Source organism: Bombus pyrosoma, linkage group LG9 (assembly GCF_014825855.1).
Source record: "Bombus pyrosoma isolate SC7728 linkage group LG9, ASM1482585v1, whole genome shotgun sequence".
NCBI classification, from domain to species: domain Eukaryota; kingdom Metazoa; phylum Arthropoda; class Insecta; order Hymenoptera; family Apidae; genus Bombus; species Bombus pyrosoma.
Genome location: NC_057778.1, coordinates 10336584 through 10359904, shown reverse-complemented (window position 1 = coordinate 10359904; position 23321 = coordinate 10336584). Strand labels below are relative to the sequence as shown.

General features: G+C 39.7%; 1 protein-coding gene across 3 annotated transcripts in view; it reads right to left on the bottom strand.

Annotated features, from left to right (window-relative positions):
* LOC122571077 (connectin-like) overlaps positions 1-23321 on the bottom strand; it is a 348033-nt gene that overhangs the window by 297195 nt on the left and 27517 nt on the right. For 2 of the 3 annotated variants that reach the window (XM_043734336.1, XM_043734335.1), the window contains exon 2: positions 5548-5611. The gene's annotated coding sequence lies outside the window, so the exon portion shown is untranslated. Of the gene's footprint in view, positions 1-5547; positions 5612-23321 lie in introns of those variants that run through there. The other variant, XM_043734338.1, reaches the window with a different exon arrangement.

Sequence of the window (23321 nt, the reverse complement as noted above, 5' to 3'; positions counted from 1 at the left end):
CATTTTATTATCTCTGGCCAGCGGCACGAAAAACGACGGAACTTTCCGACAGCCCTAATAATTCATTAACGTAAAGCCGCGGAATCCATGCTATCGCGTTCACCCGTTGCCCCCATTTCTTTGCCTGATTTACAGCCGATGAAATTCCAGCTGCACAGGTAAAACACGATCAACTGGCCGAAATTTCGAAACACCGCGGTATGAATATGGAAATGCGGCTTACAGTAACCTCTTGTCTTTCAGAGAAGCTACGACCGACCACACGCGAGTTTCTAAATCGATTACCTAACTTGCCTGACAAACTCACCGGAAATAATAAACGGTAGCACAAATGTTATAGCCGCATTGAAAAATCCGAAACGAAACGGTCAAGTTGTTCTAATCTGTGTGTTCTCGCGATATTTTAAACTCTCGTTTTCATTAAAACGCTGAATTATATATGTTTAGAATCTCGATCTCGATATTGAAAATTGCTGTTTCCGCGCTATTTTCACTTATGCCCTGACAATCGTCGAAGATATTTATACTAAAAATCTCGGAATATCTAAAACGAAGATAAACATAAAAGAGATATAGTTTGGAACACGAAAGGTTAAAGATCCTAAAGATTCCGATGGAATAACGTGATTCCATAGACGAAAATTGAGACGTTCGTAAGTAAGCTGCGAAAGTGCTTATGCAAATTTACGTGTTTACAATTACGCAAACATTTGTTTCACTCATTAAATATCATAATAAATTCAATAGTCTGGAGTCTTCTATATTTCTACGCATTATCCGCATCTTTTAATTTTCTATTAGGTCGTCCGAAAAGTTTCTTTCGTTTCTATAAGGAAGTAATGGATGCACAACATTTTTCGTTTTATATTATTTCATCGAATTACGTATGATCCATTTTGTTCTATCGAAATAAAGATCATAACGTTCGACAGATTAGGTTTCATGTTTCTATAAAGATGCATCGTTGTAAAACACGTGTCCGTAGAAGAAAGACGCTTTTCCGTCAACCTGTATGCGTATAAACGTTCTCGCTCTGACCACAAGCGACGATTACAATACAAAATTGGTTTGTAATGATAAATCGAGTCGATTTTCTCGATTTTTAGGGAAACAGTGTTCACGGAACAGCGTTAGCGGAAGTTAAGGGACTTGTTTCCGGAAACGAGTCGAAAAATGTCGCTCTACAAGCCGGAAGTAATCGAAAGTTTTGCTGCAGCTTGGCAAAGAGTACTGGGAACCAGCGTGTTTTTGCATGGAATTGAAATTTTTCGACTTGTATGCGCGCGCGCGTGTGTGTGTGCTCATAACGAAAGTATATGAGTATTAGCAGCTTCTGTGCGCATTAAAGTAATTGATTGTTTAGAAGAAAAGTAGCGAGTAAAGAGATTTTAAATTTCTGTTCAACGCTAGTTATCCTCTTGACTGTTGGAAAATTTGATTATTTGTGAATTGAAGCTTGTAGATAATGCTGATGTCAATATGCAAAGGAGGCTATTTTCGATGATCGATGGTGAAGAGTAAACTGGTTGAAAAGTAGCGTGCCAAGTTGGCCAGGAAACCGAAATGTCAATCGATGAAATCACGCTCATATAGAAGATACTTCAGAATTCTCTTCAAAATAGAAATTTATATTGACTGCAAAAAGCATTTGCACATATCCTTATTTTTCCATACAGCGCTTTTTTTTATCAAGATCTACGTTACGTATTCGTAGTATCAAATTTTTTGTAATCATACGAAAATACCAACAAATAATATTTTTTAAATTTAATACATTTGAATCAAATTGATTATTATATTGTAATCAGTTCGTTGGTCTTTCAGTTACGTTTTGAGGAGCATTATAAGAAGCGTTACTCGATTGTTATCTGATAGATAATTCTTATACGTAAATATTGTAACCGTTTCTGATGAATAAAAATTTGTAACAAGTTATATGTCTTGTAGATTTTGAAAAATAAATGTAACGTTGAAAAACTTTAATATCTCGGATTTCTTGAAATTGTAGAAAAGTAAATAATTGTATCCTTATTCTGGAGACACTGATTTAAAGTGATCCACGAAATTAGCCATATGTAAATTGAAGAGAAGATAGCAAGGACAATTGGGAATGTTCGGGAAGGTAGTAAAAGCCGCGGACCCGCCGACATAACATGAATTATCGGAACAAAACTGGGCTGTGTGAAACTTCAGTCCGCAATTTATTGTCCGGCTGACAACTTCGCGCAACATTTTTGGGTCAGATGATAACAAGAGATGAAAAACCTGTCACGTGTAGCAATATTTCAAAACCAGAGAAAAAAAATATAGTAAAAGCAGAAAAAATAGAAACAAACGGATGCCTGAAGCTTTTCATTCACAAATGTAAAATCAATTTGTAGAAAATGATACTACATCTTCCTGTCAGAAGCCGCTCCAAACATATAAATCATAGTCATATCGTCTCGATTTTTCTTTACCTCTTCAATAGGTAATAATCATATCATAATAGGCAACAATCAAAGCCAATAATCATTCACAATGAGATTTTAACATTAATTATGCCTTCGTAATTAAATTTTTCTTCGATCGTAACGAAGAGAATCAAAGCTAGTTGAAGATTGATTAAATTCACGAAACGTTCTGAAACAAAAATTTATTCTATAACATCCTCTCCTTTTACTCCAATTTTCTCCCTCAATTTTCCTTCTTTCTTTTTATAATTCTCAGGTCGTAAATGTTATAAGGAATTATACTCGTAAAAATATTAAATCGAAATAGTAAACTATAAAGCTTGGAAAAAATTTCCCGGCTCGAAAATTCACGTGTCACCTGTGCAAAGACACTGACGACAGGTTAACCGCTCGTTTTATCGAAAACGAGCTTCCAATACCCGAGAAACTTCGCGTAGCTGCGCTTAATTGCGAGCCACGAAGACGTGTCGTTCGATCACAACCGCGTTTCAGGTCTCGAGAAAGGACTGCAGAAGTCAAGAAAGCCTCGCGAGCACAGAACGCGGTCGGCTGGAATTCGCGCGAGAAATATTCTCAAACATCGGAAATCTTGCGATCGTTCCTGCTCTTCTCGCACGTTTCGCGTTTTCCTTTCGATGGACAATTCCCTCTAAAACTTCATAGCGGGACGATCGATTCGAATATTTCCACGGCAAACATTTTTAAGCAGCCGGGAGCCTTTCAACTCGACGACCGTTCGATCACGAGACAAACATTTCCAATCAACGACGGATAGAGGAAGCCGCGTAGTTTTTTTTTCAGAAAGCGTAACCGGTGAGCTTCAGATAGCGTTCGATTTCGATACGAGTCGATAAATCGTATTTGCGACATGGTTTTCATGGTGAAAGAATAGGCGAGAGGGCGTTTGTTCGATTTTGTTGAGAATGAGAAGGATGAGCGAGAGTGTTTTTGTTGAAGCGTTTGTTTGAAAATTTAAGTTAAGAGGCTGCCGAACATATTATTTTGTGTACGCGAACGAGTGAAGATCGATTTATTAAATGGGCCGTTTATTTTGAAAGTGGGATAAGTCCATTCCTTGAAAAAATTGAGAAAATGAAAAATGTATGTGTATTTTAATGTGAACTTTTTCTTTATAAACAATTTACAATTTCAATTTGTCTTGATATATTCGCTTGTTCTGGTTAATTAAATGTTTGTTAATAAATAGAATTGCACGACCACTCATCCTGAATTATTTTGAATCTGTACTCTAATCAAATAGCCGCTGCACCGATAATAATCAAAAACAAATAATGGCGAACAAGTTGTTTAAATGTGATTCGGTAATATACTTGTAAATAATTATTACCTTTAATAAATTATTATTATTACAATTAAATTAAATTATACTTAAATGTAATTATTATTATTATTATTATTTCAATTTATATCGAATTACTTTACGAAAATTATTTACTTTTTTATCCGCAATTCTGCAGTTTTCGATGCGTAACATCTGGAAATGCAAGATTGAAGTTGCAAAATCCAGCGATTCAAAAGTCATGGCTATGTAAAACCAAGCATTTTTAAAATATTTTACACGTTACTTTGACATCATATTGACTTTACTCGATGCTTCGTTCGACGAATGGACCGCACAGTGACACCTGATCGGTGCGCACAGCTGAACAATCGCATGATTGAAATGAATTTTTACTGTTAATCTCACAATCATCCCTATCTTCTTTGTTACAAACCTTTTTGTTCAACCATCGTACAACTAACTGCAGCAAACCATGCAGAATGAGATTGTCTCTAATTTTGTTTTGGAACATAAACGAATAATGACGATAATAAGAATAAATCATACACAAAGTACCTATCCCATTAAAATAGATGAAATTACATACAAAGCAAAAGTATCAAAGCCACCCTACTTGCCCCCAACCATCGCGACCAAATTTACTATTCGACAAACCGTTTCATCCCCGAACTAACCCCCACGTATCTGTCAATCATCGTAACAGCTAAAACACCTTTCACATCAATGATCGAACTTCCGACAGAGAAAAAAATCACGCTGAGTCCATAACCGGGGTTAGGATCTTCCATCGTGGTGATTTTATCGAGTTACGAAAGGAGAAATTAGCACAGAAGTCAGGCAAAGGCTCTGGAAATTTGATTTCCTCGCGACGCCAGATGTTTCGTGGCTCGTTCCTTCCTTTTTTTCCCCCGATCGCTTTTCTCACCGATGGAAAACAATAACGACAGAAGGAGAATCGAGTAATTTCGTCGCTGCGTGCAACTCTCCTCGCCCTCCCATTCGTAAAACCGTCATCGAGCGGTCGCGATAGGAAAACGAGCCGCGAAGTTATGGGCTTCTTCGTTCGACGGGCAATCGAAACGAACCGTATCGTCGAGATGAATTTGCTGTTTAAAACGGCCAGAGACACCGGCTGGTGTCGGCTCGTTAATGGGTTCGATGGTTATTGAAACGCAGGATGAATGAGACTCCATGCTGCGAATGCTTCTCGCAATGGCTAGTTGTCGCGACTATTATCGCGAATATTGCCGGGAAATCGAGGCGTTTAGCTTTAGTAGGCGGCAGATTCTTCGCGGGCTTATAAGGAAAGGATAAAGAGCTGCAGCACTGGGAAATAGAATCGAAGTAGGACAGAAATAATTTCGAACGTTCCGAAGGAAAACGATACAGAAATCGATGCGAGTTAGGAAAGTGCGGAGCTCTGTTCCAGCCGTTTAGTGATTTCAGTCTACGGAAGTTTTGAGAGAAATTGTCAAAGAATAGTACGGATACTTGCAGCGATTGTTCCTGCCTTAAATATAGAACGAATTTTAATTTCTCTTGTAATTAATTGTTATCAAGAGACGAATATTTATAATAAACCATTGTATCTTAGATATATGACGAATTTTTGTTACTTGTAGTGAAGCAATTCAATGAGGGAAATACAAAAACAATGAATATTCCATAAACATTGAGCAAATTGAATTGAATAATATTAATATGGTTAATTAACCAATTAAAAGAAGAAACCAATTAAAAAACCAGCGCGAATAGTCAAGTATACAATATCGTTGATTTCATTCGACTCACCGAATATTCGTCGACTCCAATGATCACCGATCCTTTCTGCCTTTGCGTGGACTCGTTCGATCTTCTGTAAAAAAAAAGAAGAAGAAGAAGAAGAAATTAGAAATAAATCAAAATGAAATGTTTCATTCCGATAATTTATGGATAAAGTTGGAGGACTTCCGTTTTCCTTTCGCATCAAGATCGAACTTTCGCGCCGACTAATTATCGAACGACACGGAGGTGGAAAAATAGTCGAGTTTCGAGATTATTATCTCGAGAAAAAGTTCATGCGACACGATTACAAGAGATATCGTTATACGTCTCGAAATCATGGGAATTTTATGCAGTATTGCTGATTTCAACGTCGTGCGAAGGGATTGCGTGATTCTTCTATGTAAAATTCAAGCAATTTCTGCTCTGTTACCATTTTTGTTACCATTTTCATCGCGTATCACTTATTCTACGATCTCTCGTTGCCCGGCTTTCATACGTTTACCTTTATGTCGATTTTTTAAATTTACGTTTTGATAAAAAAAGTACTACAGAAAAAAGAGAGATTCGCTTCTTCGTTCATAATGTAAATTAAAGGAGTTAAAACGAATAGAGGCGGCACGTAACCTGCAATAAAATCTTCAGCAAGGACGACTCTAAAAAGTCGTTGGGAAATGTAAATTACGAAGTCTGTTTAGTACCTTCAACTGATCCTGATAATATACCGTATTTCGGTACTATCCAGACCAAAGTACCTACTTCCATGGTAATATTAAACACAACATTTCGTATAAAATTTCTTTACCCTCTGTATAATTGCTCTTCATCAAAAAAAAAAAGGAGCAAAAAAGGAATAAATTACTTTATAAATCCTTAAAAATCTGCTTCGATCGTTACAGTCCTTAGAAAATAAATACAATGTATAAGTATACGACACAATCCAATTGAATAACGAAATTATTAAATATACTACGCTCGAATCTGACAGGAGTCACTGGCAAACAACAAACCAGAAACACAATGCAAACGCCGTTACATCTTTCTCTAACGAAATAAGCCGTCGTAATCGTTCACTAGGATTACGAACTTTCCACAAAATAGCAACTCTTGCCCAGTCATGAAACCTCTTTAATAAAACAAATACCCTACAGAATTGGGATAAACGAATCCACCAACCGTCCTACCAAAACCGCTCCGTATTTCGTAGCCTAGAGAGAAAGAGAGAGAGAGAGAGAGAGAGAAACAAAAAAAAAAGGAAATTCGAGCGACCGAATCCCTGGAGTAAGCCTCGATTTTCCAACTGGAAACGACCGGTTGACACAACAACTCTCTGACCATTTTCGAAGTTGACAAAACGGCCAGGCGTTCGTTGCAACAGCCGTTTATCGCGAGACAAATCCATTTCGTCGGATCGCGTCCTCCGGATGTATGGAAAGCCGGTATGGTCGATTCTAAACGAAGCGATTCCCTGTCTAATTAATATTCATAGACGTAATTCGATCCGTGGCGTGAACTCCTCGTATCGCGGGATTATAACCGGGATATAGCTGCGGAGCAAGTAAGCAAACTAAATTATCGTTCGCCGTCTTGCGGCGATTAATTGTTTTCGTCCGCTTGCGGGAAACGCAGCCGGAAGTTCCATGTGCCTGCCGCGTGATGAACAACGTTATCTGCCACGGCGGCGTTGAAAACTTGAGGAAACGATTAATAGGTCTTTAATTTCGCTTCGTTGTTCGCGGAGAAGTGGTGGGAGATTGAGGTGGACCGTTTGAGAGTTTCGCGGGGGGATATTTCGTGGTCGTGAGGTAAAAGCTTGGCGAATAGTTTAGAACCGTGCCGTTTAAAAATGAGACTCTCTGAGCGACTGAGATTCTGCGGGAAGAGATCTAGAAATTTTGGAATCATTGAAATTAGCTTAAGTTGATCATTTTTAATCTACTTTTGTGCCTTGAAAGAGTTTTGCTATCTCTGACTAACTATAAAGTCGTTACATTTTCTTCGTTAGTTGTGGCAGTAATTCATCGTCGCGATATATTCACAATTAATTATCGATTATTCGTAACATTTCGATCGAAGGACACGTGGAAGGATATGATATGTCCGATGTTATCGATTTTCTGATTTTCGTGTCAGAAATAGCGCTTGGTACGGAATTTAATGTGGAATTGGTAGAAAGTAGAACAATCTGTCAAGTTGAAAGATATACATTTTGTTTGAAAACAGATGGACTTTCTTCGGAAAGATTTGTATTCTTAATATAGAAGACGTTTCAATATATTACGATATATAAACTAACATAGACAAAGGTTAATCCTAAAACCAAACGAAGTAGATTAATAGCATTGGATACTAAAATTGCAAACTAGACTACTCAGGTATCGTGAATATCAGCTTCGCGTAAGTAAATCTAGTTTTCCATCTTTATAACACACTGAACTTCCGCAACTCGAGAATTCGTAGTTTTCACAAACCACAGCTGCACCTACTTTTTTAACCAGTGCGTAACATTGTGCACCATTGTGTGCCATTCTGGAAACATAAATCAAAATAAGCATAAAAATGTTTAGAAAGTAGGAATTTAAAGAAATTCTGCGATATTTTCATAAGAACGTAAAGAATTGTTAAAAGAGAAAGAAAAATGTGTACGAAATTGACAAGAGAGCTAAAAACCGCAGACAAAATAAAATTTCAACAACTTTCCCCAACTTTGCTCTAATTATATTTCCGTTATCGTAGCTACCGTCATACACTCGATATACTTAAATCGAGTAGCCGATAAGCGTAATCGCGTGATAATAATATCGAGGAAAATCGCCAGGGGCGATCTAATAAATCGGCAATCCACTTTGGCCAGCGTAAAACCGACACCGTTTCATCCAAGTACGTGTACACCATCGCGCGCTCGCGTTTCATCGACACGTGTAGCTCGCACACGAACAACGGTAAAAACCGTTTAAACTGTCCTTCCGGTAAATAAGTTTTACGAGACTCGCGACGTTTCTACTTTTCCAACCAACCAGCAGTTTACGAAACTTCGACTATAGAAACGATGCGTCACCGTTACCAGGGACTTTCCTAATTTCTATTTCCGTTTCCCACGATGACATTGGGATTTGTCATCCCCGTCCTCTGCGTGCCACAAAATTCGCTATGTTCTGTATATCGTTAGACCTCGGAGACACTTTTGTCATAGCGAACGCGAGACGACTTCCGGTTACCGTTGCTCCGCTTTCGTCGAATTTAATAATCGTTGTTATCCAACTAATTCGATAAAGAATAAGATGGCAGTGTGGATCACTTTTCCGCTTTAGCGAAATAATCCACTTGAAATTTATTTATTGCATTAAAATTTCTTACACACTATACGTTTCTTCTGTGTATTCTATATCGTATTATGTATATTGTTAATTTCTAGGGCACAAAAGGGGTTAGACAATGGCTCTTTTAACACCGAGCGCAGAGTTTTTAGAATATCAGGAAATTTCTAAAACACGATCTTGCTCGATGTTAAAAAACAATAGAGACGAATGCGAATAAGACGAAACAAAAGCAGTTAATTGTTTCGCTGTTACACGAAACAGCGATATTTGTCTTTCCGTTTGAGAAATACCTAAGAACTATGAAGAAAATCGTCGAAAATAAGGAGAGATGCCTAAAAGTTCCCCGTCTTTCCGCTCCCGAAAACTAACCGAAACTTCAGTCCATAAAACAGCGATCACCTTTGCGTGCTATACGATTCAAACTCGACGCACGTCCCTCCCCCATTGTTCAAAATAAACCGTCCAGAAAGAAAGTTCGAAAGGCGCCCAAACCTACTACGATCTATCAAGCTCATAGTCATCAATCTGCAATCGATTCACATTTTGTTAACTCCTAATAATAGCAGGAGACCCTAACAGCCCCTGGACTATTGTATCCTGGTGCGTGTTCAGGATACAGAGGAAATTCGGATGAACCCGTCACGGGCGAGCAAATGGCCAATGACAGAGAGAAACTGCGCGGCGAAACTGAGTTCCTGGGAAAAGATACACAGACGCGACATCAGCACGGACCATCGATCGACCAGTCGTCGACGGTGACTTATGACAGAGTCGCCGTTTCTGCCTTTCGTCGGGCCTGTTCAACCCTCCGCTTCGATTCGCAACTCGATTCAACGCGAAGCTTACAAGCTGCAGACTCCAGCCTGTCACGTGGAAAAACGTCAACTATCGTTCTCCTCTAGCGTTCTGGAGTATTTCATCGACTCGTTTTTCCTGTCGCCACGTGGACACCTTGCCGTGCGTCATTAATTTTAACGATCGTTAGAACACGATCAGCCGTGACGATCGTGTACCCTCGCACTCGTCTTCGAAGTAGAAACAGCACTGGTTTTTGATAGACGGCGATAGGATATAGGGGGAAAAGACACGGCGAAAGGGTTTTGAACTTTGGAGAAGATCGAGGGGTGTTGTTTGGGACACGTAGAATTTTTGTCGCGAATACGGTAAAACTCTCGTGGTTGATGTTATAGCAACGAATTTTACAGCGGTACAGTGTTTGATGATGGTTGACTACGAGGAAATTAAATAGCAAATTCCACAGTTAAGTCTAACTTCGGTAAAGCGTGATTTGATAGAAGCTAAGTAACAAGTTCTAAACGAAGTCTGAAATTGCTGCGCTGTAATTAGCGATGGCCTGTACTATCGCCATATGGAAGATTAGTAATAGTCGAATATTGTGTCACAATCTAATACATTTAGGTAACGCGTTTTGTACGAACAAAATTAGCATCTTGGTATCTTAATACTTAAGGATTGATCGTGACGTACAGGGAGGTGGCTTGGAACCTATCTCGTTATATGTATATAGAGAATTAGTTTTATAAGATCGTATTATGACAAGGATGCAGCAGCTTTAATCGATCTTCCGCAATATCAGCTAATAACTTCATAAAATTAACAACGAAATAGATGAGATGGAGATAATGCCAAAGTTCTAGGGTACTTATAACAGCTACTTATAACTCTGAACTAATGGTTTAAAAGGAGGGGGCGAGATAAATCTTAAAGCTTCTTGCAAAAGGCAATTACACGCGATAATATTAATTAGCGATTTTATAGAGTTTGCGAAGAAAAAGAGAGATGAAAACTTGTTATAATCCGGAAAGCAAAGCTAAGAGCCGCCAAACTTACGATCGCATAATAAAATACTTTCTTGTTTTGCGTGCCAGATTTACCATCTGCTCCACTGGAATACTGACACACAATTAGAAGACTGAACCTTGAGAAAATCAATACGAATCCTCGACGGAGAAGAGACGAAAACTTTTCTCCATTTAGACGCAAGTTGACTACTTTCCGGTTCGATCATATTGATCCCGTAACTGGAATATCTAATTTGCTGAACATCCGATGTCAAAAACTTTCGAAGCCTTCGAGAAGATCTTTGCCATTCCTTAAATTTAACTTTATCTTCGGCAGAGATCTTCATCTGGGGAAATTCTAAAACCGATTCTTTCCTGATGTTTGCAAACATCCCATCCAATATTCTTCTCGGAAGCGTGGAGCAACGAGTCTTATTACAGAATAACTCGTTGTTTTAATCGAATGTACGATCGGAGAACGGGAATCGGCGTGGCAATATTGAAAATTCGTTATCAAACCTGTTTACGTCGAATATTTTCACAAAAACGCACTTTCTGCCAAACGTTGCCGCAAATTTCCCAGCCAACGGTCCATATAAAAACCTGCGAAACTACACATCGAACGAAAAAATCTTGAATCGTACCGCAATAACCGAAATCGAGCACGGCAATGTCCGGCAGTGCGCGTAATGTTGCCAAAATTCCTGTTAATTGCGATCCTGGCGACTGCCAGCGCGTCACACCACACGTGCCAAAAATCCTCTCGCGGCTCCACCTTTTTCTTTTTTTCCACCCCCGATTTCTATTGATTTTGGCACTTGAGCCCGGTCGCGACGCTCACCAATCCCCTTCCATCTTCTTTCCTCCGTTTAATAATAATCTGCACCCTTTCGCCCCCTTTTCGTTTCTTTCTGCTCGACGGAGACGCAATTATAAGCAGCCAGCTCTCGAGGATGCACTTGTAACGCGCGCGCGTGTTTCTTGCGCACGCAAGCACGTGCGTGCTCCTCGAGAGTCCTGCAATTATTCATCGAGCCACGGTCGACCAGGGATACTCGAGAATTAAAGCGGGGAGAGATGGACGCTAGCCACGGGACGATGCTAATAATTATTATTGTTCCAGTCGTCCCTCCTACGTTCCATGATGAATGGTCAGAGTAGATGGGACACGGTGCAGCACGATAAATAAAGAAGACAGAGTAGCTCGCTATAGTTCGACTAATTAATGAAATCGTTCGAAGGCTGAAATCGTCGACTCGTGCCACGCTATCGCTGGTTAATTAGATTAATGTAGTCTCTAAATTTATTCAAACGTAGTCTCTAGAGAATTTTAGCATTTTAAACGACATATCAGTCAGTGACGGAACTGGAGCTGACGTTCGATAATTGGAATATTACTAGATATTAATAAATTCACTGATACAATTATCGATATTTTTGACGAAAATCGAAATTAACCGCTTTAGGGGAGAATTTCACGTTGTAAACATTTCAACGTATGTATAATCTGTTTCTTTCAATTAACTTGTAGAATCGAATATCGTTTTCTTAGCAACGTAGTTGCGAAAGTCGGCAGAAGTCGAGAAATATCGTCGATTATTATATTATAAATCAAGCTTTTCTATCCAATAAATTTTGTTACTTCGACGAAAGAATCTGTAAATTATTCAAGATAACGAGCTAACGATTTTTACAAATTAACATTCGAGGGATTTAATAGGAAATCGGGAAGGAAAAGCAGCAACTACTAAAACCTTCGAAAAGTTCTAACGGACAATCGTTCTAGCGGTGTTACTGGGAAAGTTTCACCGATGAGTCGCTTTATTATCTCCGATTATGGTCGATACGATCGTAAGTGTCGGAGTTAATACCAAGAGTAGAAGTTAACCGACTAAAGATGACCCGGTTCGATACCTCGCGAGCTCGAGACAGCTGGAATTTTGCTAAAATTAATATCCGCATGCCAATAGGATCGAATTATAACGCATAGAAGTTCCAACTGACGGAAATAGTTCCACGTGGTTTCAATGCAGGGATAGAGGATAATTGAAATTCGACGGAGAGATACTCGGACCAGGCGGTTAATTAAGTTCGAATTGTCAGAAGGCAGTGGCGAATCTCGTTGAGATTCGAAATCGTAACATTCCCTCTTCCTTTTGTACCGATATTCGAGAAGAAAACCAAGTCGACTTTCGATCGTTCGTGTCATTATTCGTAACTAGAAACTCATCGGTTAAAATTACCACTTGTTATCTATTTATCGTTATTTAAAATCGCGTCAATTGTTAAAGCGATCTGCGACTAAACGTTCTGTTTGAACAACGCGTATGTATATTTTCCGTTTTCTTAAAGATTCTATTACGTAAAATCCACATTGCGATACTCGCGTACGAGGATCTACTATTCTATTGGATGGCTCTGTGATGTTGTCGACATTGAAACATGTTACATACACGCGGAGTGAATGATAATGAGTTTCCAAAAAGTTGAACTGACTTATCAGAACCGCGCCGAAATAAGCACAGCACATTGATAGTTCAGGTATTAAGTACACGGTAAATAAGTGTAGTAAATTACTTAGTGCGCAACATACCAGCTCGCGTTACCCAGAGAAGAGCTCGTAAGCACCAAGTCACATCTGCAACTTCGGCAAACGCTCCAAAATATCCACGATCTTGACAAACACAGCCCTTTATACAGCGCAAGATAAAAGATAAGCCTACTTACATAAGCTGCTCTGATAACGTATCTACCGAATACCTCGAATTTCCACCATAAAACGGATCTCGGAATTTGAAACGAGTGCAATCTAGAACTATCTTGCTGTTTATACGAGTTGGTTTAGCCCGTTCGAAAAGGCGTCTAACGGGCCAGGCTGACGTTCCATTGAGAAAAGATCTCGGCGAGGTGGCTGAATTTTAAGTGACCTGTTAGATTTACTCGCCAACGGTTCACGGATAAGACCAGTTTATCGAGTTATCGAGTTATGCCGCGAAATAGAAGGCTTACAACCGGAGGCAGACTCGGCAAGGAAGCTTTCTGAGCGTTGAGCGTCGCGGATGATTCACCCCCTCGGTTTAAAACGTAGGCGGCAATGAAAGCGGCAGAGGGAGGCGAAGTTGAGCGGGTGGGGGTTTATCGAGGTTATTGAATCGAGGCATGTTGTTCGCTTTCGAGAGACCGCGAATACACTCGATGGGCTTTCAGAAGGCACTCGTTTTGCTTGTTCCCGTTTCTCTGGCCTCGATTTGATAAAAAAAAAAAGGCAAAATTAAGAGGAGAAAGGGAACGGCCCGTGATATTTCGCGAATGCGAATAACGTCTTTTTAAAATATCACGAGTATTTGTTGTTTTTTAAAGCAAGAACTGGATCAAATTCAATTTTAACGGTGTTAATTCGGGACACGTCGATATTTTGTTATGGAAATTTACTTATACGAAGGCCATTACGTCCTATTGAAATGAATGCATTTATAATTCGATATTACAATAACTAAATTCCATACAAAGAGAAACTTAAACACCTGCGATATATCGAGTTTCAGAAAATCCTTTAAACTTTAAAAATTATACGCGGAAAAAATTTGAATATGCAAATCGTTCCAATCTGCACTTTTATTCCCTTACGAATTAAAATAAATCATCTCGCGTGTCCTTCCCTCGGAATGCTATATAATTTTCGCAAGTAATTTGCTTTCGTTTTCCCAAGATCCCAATTTTCTATCGCAGAATCCATTACATGGCGAATTACGAAAGGCTCCTCGAGGCTTTCTCTTCGTAATACAAATACATCTCGCGAATCGAATAAAAGTTTCCGCGAAGCCTTAATAAAAGACATTTAACAAATTATGAAGTCTCATTATGTACTTAGGCCGCGGTGCAATAATATTAATTGCAAAAGTTAGGCCACTCCCTGCTAGCGCCAAGTATAAAGCCCGCAGGCTTATTTCATTAATAAAATGCGAACTTTCAAGACCGACCGGCTTCTTCTTTTCGTAAGGCGAACAGATTTCGAGATTAAAAAACTTCCCCTTAAGCCGTTATTTAAAATGCTCCCGTTGAAGAACAATTTATAGACGCACGAAGAGTAAGCTAGTGACGATAAATCATGTGAATCTTCGCTTCATCGTTTCTCGTCAACGTCCCAACGGCGTTCTTTCGGATGCATCGCCTTGGAAAACCTCTTCTATATCGGCTTAAATAAAAACCAACCTAACCCCATTCTTATTTTAAATATTACCGACTTACGCTGCCTTGCATAAGTAGGATTACGATACTTATGAAAACTTACGTGAACTTGAAACATCGCTACAAAATTATTCAAACATTCAGGGATTACTATACCGCTGGAAACGTTAATAGACATGTTATAATAATATCTCGCTAATTTAGTATAATAAAACTAATTTCTTTTCTTCGTTACTTATATCTACCGCGTTTGCTTATCGTAATTTTTCTTCGTAATATCATAATTTTCCAAAATTTCTGATCAATTTTCAACCTACGTATTGAACACTTACGACGTAAAATTCTATAAACGAACCGTATAAAATATATTCGTAAAATATTTCTTCCGGTGTACGAATACGTTCGCGTCGTTGTATTAAAATAGATAATAAAATTACACGAAGAATGAGACAGTCTAACAGGAAGCAGAAGCAACGGTCGGAAACGTCATGTTGAATCGAAAGTTTCATCCCCACGACGCCCATCCATTGTCCAAGCCATTTAAGATCGTCGCTTTTCATTCCAACGCACTTATCCGACCGACCAATCTATCCGGCTGATCGTTCACCACGCGATAAATCAAAGTTTCGTTGTTTTAATATATCAAACACGACTTTCGATTCGGCCATGATAGCGATCTATATCCCGGAAATCTGCCAAACCAGAAGTGAATCGTAAAACTCCGGTGAAAAATCCCGTCGAAATCCCGCGTAACATTGTTTCCTTCGACTCGTTTTTTGTTGCTCGAACCTTATTCCGTGTATTTCGTGGTCCGAACGAGTTGCGACGAGCATCGCGCGTAATAAAATCGACATTTGCCATGCAAACGAAAACAAACGTAAAATAGAACAGCGACGCGGTTCGCTCGCGGTGTACACTTTTTCTTTTGCGAATTATATTCTTTGAAGACATACGCTACCGTTGTGAACGTCAAAGTGAAAGAATTGTGGTTCGCGTGATTGAGATTTCTAATTTCGTAGTTCGTTTAGTTCCGCTATGTCTGAGTAAGGAACAAGCGGCGAAGTAACGTGCGCAAAAATTGTATAAATGTAACGTTGTTTAAAGATATAAATTGCGAAATACACAGATACAAGTATTTTACGGATGCTCGCAGTATCAATCAGAGATACGAGAAGACCAACAGCGTTAAAAAGAAGAAAGATAGTTTATCACAGTGCTGTCTAGTTTCTTCAAATTCCATAAAATTTGATGTCGTTGAAAGAAGATAGGGAAGAAAACGATGCGAAGCAAATCCTTGGCATTCGCTTTCGTAATTACATCGTGAAAAAAACAGAGTTAGATATAACGTGCATTAACTGAAAAAAGTTAATAAATTACGTCAAGGGAACCAACAGTTTCTCTAACTTGTAAACAATCCCGCTTTTTCCATTCTACGAATAGAGCGAAATTGTATACAAGGGTTGAAATCAAGCTTGTACGTGTGAAGCTGTATTGTAAAATGTAACTTGCTTTTCGCGAATAGGTCTCTATGGTGCCCTCTGCTCTCTATAATTCTCCTTGTTTCTCTTCTACTTGCTGCGCACGAATAAACGCAGCCTGTTTCCAAGAGTATATGTTAATACGGAGGCGTGCGCTGAATACGATTCTAATAAAATTTGTTATATAAATAGCAGCAATTTGCAGCTTTCAAATTTCGAATATGGCGAAGGTAGAGGAATATATGCTTGCTAGTTTTAATGGAGAGGGAGGTTTGTTCAGTTTTCTACGGAGTGGTAATCTGCAATTCATCGTTCGCCGCAAATCATGGACGTACACGAGAGATAAAAGTCTGAAAGATTTCAGCCAAGAGACTAGAGAGGGCTGAGATAGGAGTCCGACTGCGCTCATCAATCATTCTAGCAAGACATCATCCAGGAACGTGAAAACTGTGAGAAGAAAGTGTGTCGATGAAGCTTCGTGTATGCCTCGAGTATGAATCCTGCTATTCAGAAGCGTTTCTATCGAGAACACGTCGAGTATCGTTATTTCGACGCGTTGCACGCATTCCAGTTATCCTGAGTTTTTTATATAATTTTCGTAAAGGGAAGAAGCAAATGCGAGGGAAATTAGTAGGAAGATTTGCATAATTCCACATTAAGTCTAAACAGAATTACGACAGTTTATATTCTTCTAATGAAAATATAACAACAATTTTCCGATAGAGATGTTCTATGGTAATATTACAGGAATTAATAGGAAAAAATTGCATAATTTTAGGTTGGATTGGGATAGAAATAATTCCTTGATTGTTCGGTTTTGATCTCGTTAGGTTAAAAAGGATATTGTAGGGTTAACGAAACTGCGTTATCTGTATAGAACTTGCTTACGAAATTCATCTATCCAGACAGACCATAAAGAGTGATTTTCAATTTTTTATCGTTCGTTTTTTAATTCCAGGAGGCATTCCATTTACGCGAAATTCATCGCTTTTTGACGTACATATTTAAACGACAGGGATATTTTTCGCGATAAAATCTAATACGGAGCGCAATATTTTTGACATCGGATCGTTGAGCAACCATCTAACTACAATCGTATCACGATGATTCGTGGAACTTTATCAATCCTCTCCAAAATCCGATACCCTGGTCGTTGATGGGCTCTGCTGCTGCTCATGCACTGTGCGACCAACGCGAAAATCAATCGACGTCCGTCGAGTATCAGACGCACCACAGAACTCAGTCAAAAACCAGGGGCAAGTTCCAAAAGGACTGGCGCGATCCAGCATAGGCAACGATCGAAAGCCCGGACCGACGTGACTGGATCCTAAACGACCACCGCAGAAATCCCAGCCTCTTTTGAAATGAAAACATTGCGTACGTCGTACGAATCGACCATTCTTGCGTCCGAATCGCAACAAGACTGAAAAAAGGAAAATAAAAAAGAAGAAAATTCGCTAGGAACCGCCGCCACTTCTATCAGACTGTTGACTATACTCACAACAGGCCACGTAATAAAATCTCAATTTATCCATGCAAGGTTCTGGTCGACAAGAAGAAAAAGAATAACAAGGGTGAAAGGGAGCAGAAGGTAGAGCGAAGAGCAAGAGATAGATAGATAGAGAAAGAGAGAGAGAGAAAGAGAGAGGGTGAGAGAGCAGGGAAACGAGGATCGTGGCGGCGCAATGGCGACACAGGGTACCACGAAACTAGTCTCTGCTTTGTCCGAGAGCAAGTCGCATGTCGGACCGTGCCGTCTGCGACTATACTTCATAGCCTAGCGCGTCGCATGCAAGTTTAATCTTGTGGAAGTAACGCAAATGCAGTAGCCACATAGCGGCGGGCCAGCCCGTACCGGCTGCCTGAATAATGCATTTATGTATGTGTCCACGGATATGCTGTTCGCGCCATCGCGAATCTCTCGCGAGTGTAGTCTTCCGATATTCGAGACAGAGACAGGCTTGGCCTATTTTGAAGCTTCGATTGACTGATTAACGCTAACGTCGTTCACTCAACGCGATATACACCCTTTACACCCTTGACTACCGCACAGAGCGAGGCGATAGTCGGACAGCCGGACAGGAATGATCCTACGTGAAAAACTAGGAAAGGAGTTTGATACAACCTTTTTTCTTTCGAGGTTTCGTTTTAGAGAAAATCGAGCTTAAAAATTTGACGATTATACTCTAACTTGATTAATTCCGGACTGAACCGGAGAGTAAATAACCGACAGGGGTTTCAAGTGCGTTAAAAAATAAGCAGAATATGTGGAATAAAATGTTTTCATAAAATGCGTCACATTTGAAAATGTATCGTAATTAAACGTGTTTAAACTTTAGTTTCTTAATTAAGTTCCCTACTTATTTTCGCGTGTATAATAACCTGCTGTTGATTGTTTACTTATACCTAGTCGCTGGTTCGCCATGTTAAAGCAGCATACCTGACAAATGTGAGTCGCGAGACACCCTGTATATACAGTGGTTATATTCCGGATGGTCTTAGTTGCAGTTTGTAGCTTAGAACAAATTTATTTAGTACCAGGTTAGATTTGCTAGGAACACGCATAAAGCCTGTCGTTTCTGGGACATGGAACCCTGTCATTTTGGAATTTTGAATAAGACAACTTGTTCGTAAAATCTCTCTTTGGTAAATACACACGCGCGATTTTTATCGTAAAAGTCTTTTAAGCATTCTACGACAACAACAGCGACTTGAAGAACAATTCAGATTTAATTAATTTATTAAAAAACAACGACGGAGAAAGATCCTTTTTCGGATCTTGTCTTTTATTAAATTAGGTAAAGGACGAAAGAGAAATTACTTTACCAGAGCCTTTAACAATAGGCTCCAATATACATATACATATATATATATATATTACAACGTGTTTATAAAAATTCTTCTGCCGCAAACACCAGCCGATAAGAGCAATTCCGACGATGATAAAAATCAGTAGATTTCAGGCGGCCACGAGCGATGTCGATATTTGAATTTACTGCGGCTTCCGGTTGGGAGCGGCGCCCATTATTTGCGAATCGATGCTCCCACACCTCGGATATCTCTATGCGGATGTTATCCGTAACAATAAACGCGAGTACAAATATGGCTTTTACGGGACAAGAATCCTCTTTCTCCCGTGTCTGTTCAATATCGCCATTCTATAAAATCGGTTCGATTAATTCTCACCCATGTATCATTCGATCCTATTACCTCCATTCTCGTGGATAAATACCAACGTAACATTATCAACCACTTAAGCCTAATTCGGATTAATCGAGTTGATTGCGCGTAAGTTCGAATAATCTAATTTTAATAGATCAATTTTTGATAAAGGAACGAATTGTCGGAAGGAGTTGTTGCGCTACAAACTGATGGAACTCTGTTAAATGTTAGTTAGCTGTAGAAAAAGCTACAACGTAATAATGGAAGAGAAGATGTTTCCGAAAGGAGGTACCATAAGACAAAATGATGAAAAGAGTATTTTGCATCAGAAACTTAAAAGTATGTGCAATAGTATATAATACTACATAATATCCTATTAGTATAATAATTCTACATTCGGTTTAGAAATAATTACACTTCCCGTTTCTGAATTTGTTAATTTTGTTTCTCGGTAAGAACAGAATTGTTTTATTCCGCTCGTTGACCTCGCATCCATTGATATGCGATTTTCGAAGCAGATAATCCTCGCACGCGAATAGCTTCCAGTTAATTAACTCGAAAAAATACTTCAAGTCGAATAAACGACAAATTCACGCTGACAAAGTAGTTTCAAATCGCTTGAATCCGGTCAATTTCGTTAATCCAAGCGCTTGCAAACGATCAACGTATCTAAGAAAGAATACGCTTTACATTACACGAAGGGATTGATCATCTCGAAACACAGAGCCGACAAAGAGAATTCATAAAAAGCTTGGTCCCCTATTCGAAAGGTTTAATCGCGACCGGCGAGTAATAGTCGTCTCATGTGCTTCAAATATCCTTTGTGCACATTTCCCTCCACGCTGTTCTTCCGAAGAAGATTAGTTTCCTCTTTTTTCATTTCTTTTTTTTTTCATTTTTGCTTCGACATTCGCCGGCAGACGGGACAGTACGAAAAGCAAAGTGAACAATCTCCGTGATTATACCTCTTGGCCGCACGAATACCTCGCGAAGGAGGTCAGGAAGTCCAGGGTTCGATGACCATACTCACCCTCTATCTTCTCTCTTTATATTCATCACACGATAACCAGCCTCTTCTTCGTACGTTTTTTTGTTTCGTATAGGATACTACCGATAGTACAATCGCTGTTATTCCATTTGATCATAGTTCTCTTTACCGCAAACCTACTCGACGTAAAAATCCAGGAAAGAACAGAAGGAACGTTAAATATGGGAGATAAGGATCGGCATAAATTTCTTCCACAATCTCCGGCAATTTCTGACCGGTTGTACGATTCATACCTTGAGCAGGTCCGTGATTATCGAATAAACGCCAGGGAATAAAAAATCAGATTACAAACGATCCCGTTACGAGAACGAAAACGGCATTAATAATTAGATCGAATCGGTTGCGAGAAGAAGAGGGCGGGGATAGACTAGAGAGAGAGTATCAATTTTCCAAGCGGAGGGGGTGGCACCCCGACATAATTGAGATATGCTATGTACACAAGCACGAATCACTACGAGGGAGCCTCTCTCTTCTCTAGGCTAATAAATCGTGCATAATTCAAGCCCCCTTACGTAGCCTGCAATGCGCCGATACTTTTGAATAATGCAACCTGCGCCCGAACCTAAGTGAAGAGGGTTGGTTGGTCGTCGTGCGGCTCAACGTGCGCTTAAATACCCGCCGGTTTGTACTTCTGACAGCGGAGAGCCTACCAGAACGCGGATGGAATTGATTCACCACGCTTTACGCCGATTTATTCCGCTCCCGGCTGTATTCTGCACGCTCCAACCTGGTTAACGGTGAGGAGCATCGGCCCTCTTAACCGTCATCGTGAGAACTTTGACCCGCGAAGAATTTTACAAGATGTTTTCTGTTCTAGATCTACTTTGGATAGGGTCCTTTTCCTGGCAACGTCTCGAAATAAAGACTATCTGCCGATTCTTTGAAATAGATGGAAGGTTCAATTTAACAAATATAAAATTTACATTCATATCTATATATATATGTAATATTTAATAAATCAATAGTCTCAGCGAACAAGCAGTATGCGGTTCCTTGGAGAAAATAAAAAACTACATCGATTATTAAAGATTATAGACTGCAACTGTAATTCGTATATTAACCGCATTTTCACGATGCGACTGCACAAATTTCCTTATAGGGAACAAAGAGGAGTTGCATCGACGTAAGATTTCATTTAAAAGAAATATGCAATTGCATTTTCGCGATATAAATTTAGAAATATAGATCGTTCGATGGAATTTAATTTCATCGCTGGACGTTTCTCTCTAATTATAACTATTTACACCAACCCACGGCACACGCTGGCAGCGTGAAACGTCCTATGGATAGAGGCGTACGGAAAACTGGCATTAATTTCATCTAGAATGAAGCGTTCACGGTAAAGCGAAGTTTTATGGGAGCACGTGGTCAGATCAATTTCCACGGGCGCATGCAGCACCGCATGCAAATAACCGAAAAACTCCACGGTCAGCAAGAGTCAAACTTCCTTCTCGTACACGTAGGCAAACTCTCGGCTCATTCACATAAGCTCGGTTACGAAACTTCAAGATAGGAGGACGCCGTGTCACCTTAGACCATAGTGAAATCCTGGCTCCTCCTCTCTTGTCTCCATCTTGTTGACTTTTCTCTCATGGACCAAGGAAGACGGCGGGGATTTTTTCCAGATTCATCAAGTATACACGCGCGATCCCTCGAGTGTGCAAATTAAAGTTTCAACGTGGAAGAACTCTGAAACTCGAAGGGAGAGAGATACCATCGGATCTAGAGGAAACAGGGATCCAGGATAGAGCGTTTCAAGGGGCGAAATTCGCTACTTCCGTCACGATCGATTGACCAAGGCCGCTACTTCCGCAAGCATCCAGCCACTCCGCGGAATTGCTGGCGCCGCTGCATAGGATTATGCAGCGAATTCCTCAACTTATGCACGGAATTAGGTTTATAAGATCGAACGATTTCTCGCGACTACCGACGATGGAATACGCCGCATAGTTGGCGTTTCGCCTGATTAGACGAGCCTGACGTTTTCGTCTATCGAGAAAGGAACCAGCCTTCCGGACGAATGGACAGTTTTCGCCGTAATTTAACGATTGGCACGTTCTTAAGGATTTCTCTAAAATTAGAAGTCGCGATTAGTAGGTTCGCCTCGTTCGATTTAACAACGATTGATTTTTTCGCAATTTCAAGTTACTAAGTGATAATGACCGAAAATAACGACGATTCATAATAGAACTCGAATTATTAATTACAAGCTTTAGATTACAAGCACTATCGTTTATGAGTACCTATCCCGCGATTCAACGCCATTACCGTGCACGATCAAATAATTCCAAGTTCATCGTAGAAAATATGCAAATATCTTTCCATGTGGAATATCCAGGATCTTCGAAAATTTTTCCATTTTGTTCGCGGGAAACATTATATCGAATAATGACGTGGTAACTGGGTCGAAACCCGTTTCCATATTTGCAAATGGCAATCGCGTATCTCGGATGAAATCATTTTGCAGCATCGAAACGTTGGCGAGTCGTATGCATGACAAAAATAATATCTTTGCATTGACAATCGTGGACCACGCGTGTCTCTACCACTCACGCGTTTCGACGATCGATCGATTCCAGCGAAACGAGAAGATCTGAATGGCCCAGACCGAGCAAAGTAATTAGTTATGATTTTCAATTAGTCGACCAGGGTAGGATTCATTTTCGTTTCTAGCCGCAATCGTCGGAATTGATCGTTCATCCGATGATTAATGGACCACCTGGCGTGTAAGTTAATCGTGGGACACGATAAAGTAATGTAAATATGGTTAATCCGCGCGGCTGATCGCGTCATGTAATCTTTGTTA